A 7,262-nucleotide genomic window follows, 5' to 3' on the forward strand; every position below is an offset into this window, starting at 1 on the left:
TTATTGGTTCAGTTATGAGGATTTTTGTTTTCTTTACATTGAGGTGCAATCCATGCTGAAGGCATGGATTTTTGATCTTCATCAGTATTTCAAGTCTTCTTTGCTTTCAGCAAGCAAGGTTGCATTGTAGATTGTTAATAACTCTTCCTCTAATTCTTATGCCACATTCTTCTCTAAATAATCCAGCTTCTCAGATTATTTGCTCAGTATATTGGACATATTGTCAGGAGGGAACAGTCGCTGGAGAAGGATGTCATGCTGGGTAAGATGGCGGGTCAGAGAAAAAGAGGAAGACCCCCAACGAGATGGATCAGCCAGGTGGAATCATTGATGGTGTCAAGTGTGGCAGCGGTAGTGAGGTTGGCCCAGGATCGGACACTGTTTCATTTTGCTGTGCATGGGGTCGCTATGAGTCGTTTCCAACTAGATGGCACCTGACAACAACAACAACATACAGACTGAATACAGTGAAAGGATACAACCCTGACACACTTCCTGATACTAAACTATTCATTATTCTCTTATTCTGTCTGAATGACTGCCTCTTGGCCAATGTACAGGTTCCTCATGAGCACAATTAAGTGTTCTGGACTACTGATTCTTTGCAACATTATCCATAGTTTGTTATGATCCACACAGTTGAATGCCTTTACACAGCCAAAAAAACACAAGTAAACATCTTTCTGATTTTTTCTTTTAGCCAAGATCCATGTAACGTCAGCAGTGACAGCACTCATCCCACAGAATCTTCTGAGTAGGGCTTGAATATCAGGAACTCTCTGTTGGTTTACCACTACAACCGGTTTTGAATTATCTTCAGCAAAATTTTACTTGCATGTGATGTTGAGAACATTGTTTGATGACTGATGCATTCTGTTGGGTCACCTTTCTTTCGAATGGGCACAAATACTGATCTCATCCAATCAGTTGGCCTAGGAGTTATCTTCCAAATTTGCTGACAATGACAAGTGTTTCCAGTGCTGCATAAGTTTGTTGAAAGATTTCCATTTTTATTCCGTCAATTCCTGGAACCTTGTTTTCCACTAATGCATTCATGTAACTTGGACTTCTTTCTTCAATATCATTCATTGAATCTTGAAATAACTGAACATAAGCCAATTCTTTCTGGTACAATGACTCTATGTATTTCCTCTTCTTTTGATGTTTCCATTGTCATTCATTATTTTGCCCATTTTGTTATTGTTAGATGCCCATGAGTTTGCTCCAACACATAGGGACCCTATGCACATCAGAAAGTAACACTACCTGGTCCTGTGACATCCTCACAACTGTTGTTATGTTTGAACCCACTGAAACAGCCACTGTGCCAATTCATCTTATTGGTTGTTCTTGCTAAGGGCTGTTGAGTCAGTTTCAACTCATAGTGAACCTGTATAGGGTTTCCAAGAAGTGGCTGGTGAACTTGAACTCCAATTCTTGCAGTTCAAACCTACCAGCATATTTACCCATAGGTCATCTTTTTCGCTGATTATCCATTTTACCAAGCATGATGTCCTTCTTCAGGACAAGTCCCTCCTGATAACATTTCCAAAGTATGAGAGATGAAGTCTCACCCTCCTCACTTCTAAGGAGCACTTAGATTTATTTGTTCTTCTGACAAGTCCATGGAACTTTCAATATTCTTCACCAACACCTTAATTCAAATGCATCAATTCTTCTACCATTTTCCTGATTCATTGTCCAATTTACATATGCATATGAGGGGATTAAGAATTCAGGGCTTCAGTCAGATGCACCTTAGTTGAGTTCTTCAATATTGCAATCCAAGGCTTGAATTCCCACCCCACCCCCACCCCCTGACCCCAATGCTTTCAACTTGAGAAATGCTGACCATGTTCTTCCCTTTTGGTTTTCTAACTCCAGATCTTTGTACATTTCATGTAATACTTTACTTTGTTTTTTCAAGCTGCCTTTCAAATGTTCTTTTCAGCTCTTTTACTTCATAATTTCTTCCGGTTGTTCGAGTTTATTTACATTGGAAAACAAGTTTCAGAGTCCTTTATGACATCCAATTGGCCTTTAATTTTTTCCCTGTCTTTTTAGTGACCTTTTGCTTTCTTAATGTATGCTATTCTTGATGTCAAGGAGCTCTGGTAGCATAATGGTTACGAATCGGGCTGCTAACCTCAGGGTTAGCAGTTCGAAATTACCAGTAGTTCCGCAGGAGAAAGATGACGCTTTCTGCTCCCATAAAGATTTACAGCCTCAGAAACCCTGTACAGGAGTCAGAACCGACTCCACCGCACATCACAATAACAACATTCTTGATGTCATCCTACAACTCCTATGGTCTTTGGTCCTTAGTGTCTAATGCATCAAATGTGTTCTTGAGATGGTCTCTAACTTTGGGTGGGATATATCCAAAGTCATATTTTGGCTCTCATTGACTTGTTTTTTCTTTAGCTGAAGCCTGAACTTGCATGTGAACAATTGATGGTCTGTTCCATAGTATGCCCCTGGCCTGGTTTGGGCTCATGATATTGAGCTTCTCCTTCATCTCTTTCCACAGATGTAGTCAGTTTTATTCCTGTGTACTATATCTGGTGAGGTCCAGGTGTTATTTTATGTTGTTCAAAAAAAGTGTAATGAATAAGTCATTGGTTTTGCCAAATTCTATCCTGCAATCTGCAGCATCATTTCTATCACCAAGGCCATATTTTCCAACTACTGATCCTTCCTCTGTTTCCAAATTTCAGATTCCAATCACCAGTAATCATCACTACATCTTGATTGCATGTTTGATCAATTTCAGATGGAAGAAACTGGTAGAATTCTTCAATTTCACCATCACCAGCTTTAGAAGTTGGTGTGTAAATTTGAATAATAGTGGTACTGACTGGTCCTCCTTGTTGTTGTTGTTAAGTGCTGTCAAGTCAGTTCTGACTCATAATTACCCTGTAGAGTGTTTCTAAAGAGTAGTTGGTGGGTTTGAATCACCATTAACCCACAGCACCACATCAGACTCTTTGTAGGTGTATGGATATCACCTTACCACAGACAGCATTGTACTTCAAGATGGATCTTGAAATACTCTTTTTTATGATGAATGCAATTTGTTGTTCCTGGCATAGTAAACCATATGATTGTCTAACTCAAAATGGCCAATACCAGTCTATTTCAGCTCACTAATGCCTAGGATATCGACCTTTATGCATTCCATTTCATTTTTGACAACTTCTAACTTTCCTATAGTCATACTTCATATGTTCCACATTCCAATTATTAATGGATGCTTGCAGCTGTTTGTTTTCATTTTGAGTTGTGCTTCTGAGATGGCTCCTTTTAAACCCATCAGAATGACAAAAGTGACCAATCCCCGAGTTAAGAGTCCTATACACCTATTTCTATGGTCCCATTCAATCATTTGGTGGGAATTAAGATAACAATGGATAGAAGAGCCATAACCAATAAATCCACTTTATACCTTTCTATATAAATGGAATTATTTGGCAGCATAATTCAATAGGAATTATAAGTCTCCTACTTAATCACTTAAAAGACATATGTAACACTATGGAACTACTGTTAAAGGAATTTCGTGCATATTATAGCTTTTGGATTCAATGACATTGCAATGTGTGTTAATACCAAGACAGTTTCCTCTGATTAAAGTCACATGTCAGAGTTTGGGTTTTTCCCCATGGCTGGAAAGACCTTTTGTTGTGTGGTGCAGGAAGTAGGTCTGGCTTTTTGGTCACTCAGGATACCTGCTTTGTAGCTTCTCTCACTCATTCCAAGTCATCACATGCAAATACACCGAGCCAGTCCAGTTTTATCTCTAACATTCACCTTTGCCATCAAGTCAATTCCTACTCATAGCAACCCTATGTTGTTGCTGGTGTTTAGTGAAATCGAGTCGGTTCCGACTCACGGAGACCCTTCTGAGAAGCAGCTGGTGGGTTTTAAGTGCCAACCTTGTGGGTCACAATCCAGTGCTTATCCTACTGCACCACACCAGGAGTTCTATTAGGACAGAGAAAAACTGCTCTGTGGGGTTTCCAAGGCTGTAAACCTTTTGGAAGGAGACAGTCTTATCTTTCTCCCGAGGAGGTGATAGTAATTTCAGGCTCTATCTGGTGGTGTGAGTTGACAGACTTTAATAGTCCCAAGAGCTTCTCACCATTCATGTATTCCCTGAGAAAGGAGGCCCATTCTCAGAAAGCATCCAACTTTGTGGTGGATACTTGCTTAAATAAAATAAGTCTTTTTCTGCTTTAGCTTTTTAACTTTTAGTATTCAATGCCATGATGGGAGGAAGGAGGTAAAATGAGAATCCACCAAAAATGCATTGAGCATCTTCTATGGTCTCAGGCACTGCTAGCCTTTGGGAATTCATTAGTGATGAAGACCTACTCTTTACCCTCAACTAGGAACCAGATTGCACCTGAAGCTCTGTTTTGGAATGACAGCTTTAAAACACATATCTGGTTTTGATGATTTGCTTGGCAACTACTGAGAAGGAAAAAAAAAAAAAAAAGACTATCATATTCTCCTTGTTCTTCATTTTTTCTAAGATATGTTGAGAGATGGGTAGCAGAGAATTACAGGCTTATGAGAAAATTTAAATCCTGACTCAGCTACTTACTAGCACTGTGTGACAAAGCACAAAAGGAGCTAGAACAAGTTCTGTAACCTTTCTGAGCCCCAGTTATTTTCATCTGTAGAATGCGTAAAACCGCAGGAACATTAAATGAGACAATATCTACGTTATCTGTTGCTTGGTAAATGGCAGCCACTACTATAAGCACCAAGGAGTAACTGGTAGCATAGTGGATTACAAGCTGAGCTACTAACCACAAGGTCAGCAGTTTGAACTGCCAGATGCTCCGCGAGAGAAAGATGAGGCTTTCTGTTCCTGTAACAATTTACAGCCTAGGAAGCCCTATACAGACTCGCTATGAGTCAGAACGGACTCAGCGGCAAAACCACCACTACAAGCATCATTAGATTTGCTATTTGAACTTTTCAATGAACAGTTTTCTTTCACACTCAGCTACTGAGCTTCTGCAAAAATTGTGATGGAGAGAATACCAGGAAGATGTTTACCAGTGCTTTACTGACTACACAAAGGCTTTCCACTGTGTGGATCACAACAAGCTCTGGATAACATTGTGAAGAATGGCTATTCCAGAACACTTCATTGTGCTCAGGAGAAACCTGCACATAGACCAAAAGGCAGTCCTTTGAATAGAACAAGGGAACACTGAATGGTTTAAAACCAGTGGAGGTGTGTGCCAGGTTATATTCTTTCACCATACTACTTATTCAATATTTATGTTGAGCAAATAATCTGAGAAGCTGGATTATATACAGAAAAATGTGGCAGATTGAAGGAAGAATCATTAACAACCTGCCATATGCAGATGCTATAACCTTGCTTGCTGAAAGTGAAGAGCACTTAAATACTTACTGATAAAGATCAAAGGCCACAGGCTTCAGTATGGATTGCTACTCAATGTAAAGAAAACAAAAATCCTCACCATTGGACTAATAAATATCATCCTGATAAATAAAGAAATGATTGAAGTTATCAAAGACTTCATTTTGTTTGGACCCACTATCAACACTCTTGGAGGCAGCAGACAAGAAATCAAACAACATACTGCATTAAGTAAATCTGCTGTACAAGACTTCTTTAAAGTGTTCAAGAGGAAAAGGTGTCAGTTTGAGGACCAAGATGTGTCTGACCCAAGCCAGGGTGTTTTCAATAGTCTCATATGCATGTGAAAGTTGGACAGTGAGTAAGGAAGACAGTAGAAGAATTGATGCCTTTAAGTTATGGTGTTAGAGAACAATATTAGAAGTACCATGAACTGACAAAATGACAAACAGATTTGTGCTGGAAGAAGTACAGCTGGAGTGCTCCTTAGAAGCCTGGGTGGCAAGACTTTGATGATATACTTAAGACATATCATCAGGAGTGACCAGTCACTGGAGAAGGGCATCATGCTTGGTATAGTGGAGGGTCAGCAAAAAAGAGAAAGACCCCCAAAGAGATGGACTGGTATAGTGACAGAAGCAATGGACCCAAGCATAAGAACAGTAGTGAGGACGGTACAGGACTAGACAGTATTTTGTTCTGTTGTGTAGAGTTGCTATGAGTCGGAACCAAATCAACAGCACTTAACAATAGTGTGGCATCGGAACGCCTATAACTTCCTAAGGGGAAGAATCACCATCAGTCCAAGGCTGATTCCTATGAAGTGGAGGACAGACATGACAGACCTATGGTCTCCAAGCTTTTTGTTGTTGTTGTTGTTAACCAATTCTTACACCAGTTGTTCCTCCCACAGCACTCTCTACTTCTCCACTGGGTTTGATTATTGGTTGTAATGGCCACACAGAATTCAGACCATACTCATGATTATGGGGTTTATCAGGAAGTTATAGGTTACAATTCAAGATCAGCAATAACTCAGTCCTGAGGTCAGGCCAGCTCCTCAGCTATGCCCAGAGGCAGGCCTTTTGGACTGACCCAGGCCCTGCCCTGCTTGGGTAAATGTTCCGAAGTTCTTTAGCTCCACTGATAAGTACCTGGAGGCACCGAAATACACCAGGAAGCCTTCTGCATATAAACAGCTGTTGGTTCCATGGTCAGCACCCCCCACTGTAGGCACCTGGCTCCGTCAGCTGGGACGCTCACTGCTCCTTCTCACGCTTGTCTCCTGATTCTGCAGCAGCAGCTTCTCACTGTACCCAGTGTTACAGTGCTCTGTCTTTTGAGTTTTGGAGGTTCTCAGCACAGGGATTCCAGGTCCAACAGATGAGTTCCACTCCTATCTCTTCTTTCGTGGTGATAGTGAGGTGCCCCCTCTTGACCTCTGGGGTGGCTCATTTTAAGCCAAGTGGGACAGCAAATCTGATCAAATTCCTTGGTGGAACACAAGCACCTATTTGCATAGTCCTAGCATAGTGGAAACCCTGTACAGGGTCGCTATGGGTCGGAACCGACTCTATGGCACTTAACAACAACAACAGCATAGTGGTTATGAGTCGGGCTGCAAATCTCAAGGTCAGCAGTTCTAAACTACCAGATATTTTTTTTTAATGTTTTATTGTGAATTATGTGATAGTTTACACGGGAGAACATTAGTTTTACATTCATTCTATCATACATCGTTTCATTGCCATAGTTACCATCCCATCTATGCATCATCAACCAACGGAAGGGTATACCCTGCAAGCCTGCCCCCTCCCCCACCTCCCCATGGTCCTCAGCACACAGCCCCTTTCCCTCTCTG

This window comes from Chrysochloris asiatica, unplaced genomic scaffold (genome assembly GCF_000296735.1).
Source record: "Chrysochloris asiatica unplaced genomic scaffold, ChrAsi1.0 scaffold00023, whole genome shotgun sequence".
Classification (NCBI taxonomy): domain Eukaryota; kingdom Metazoa; phylum Chordata; class Mammalia; order Afrosoricida; family Chrysochloridae; genus Chrysochloris; species Chrysochloris asiatica.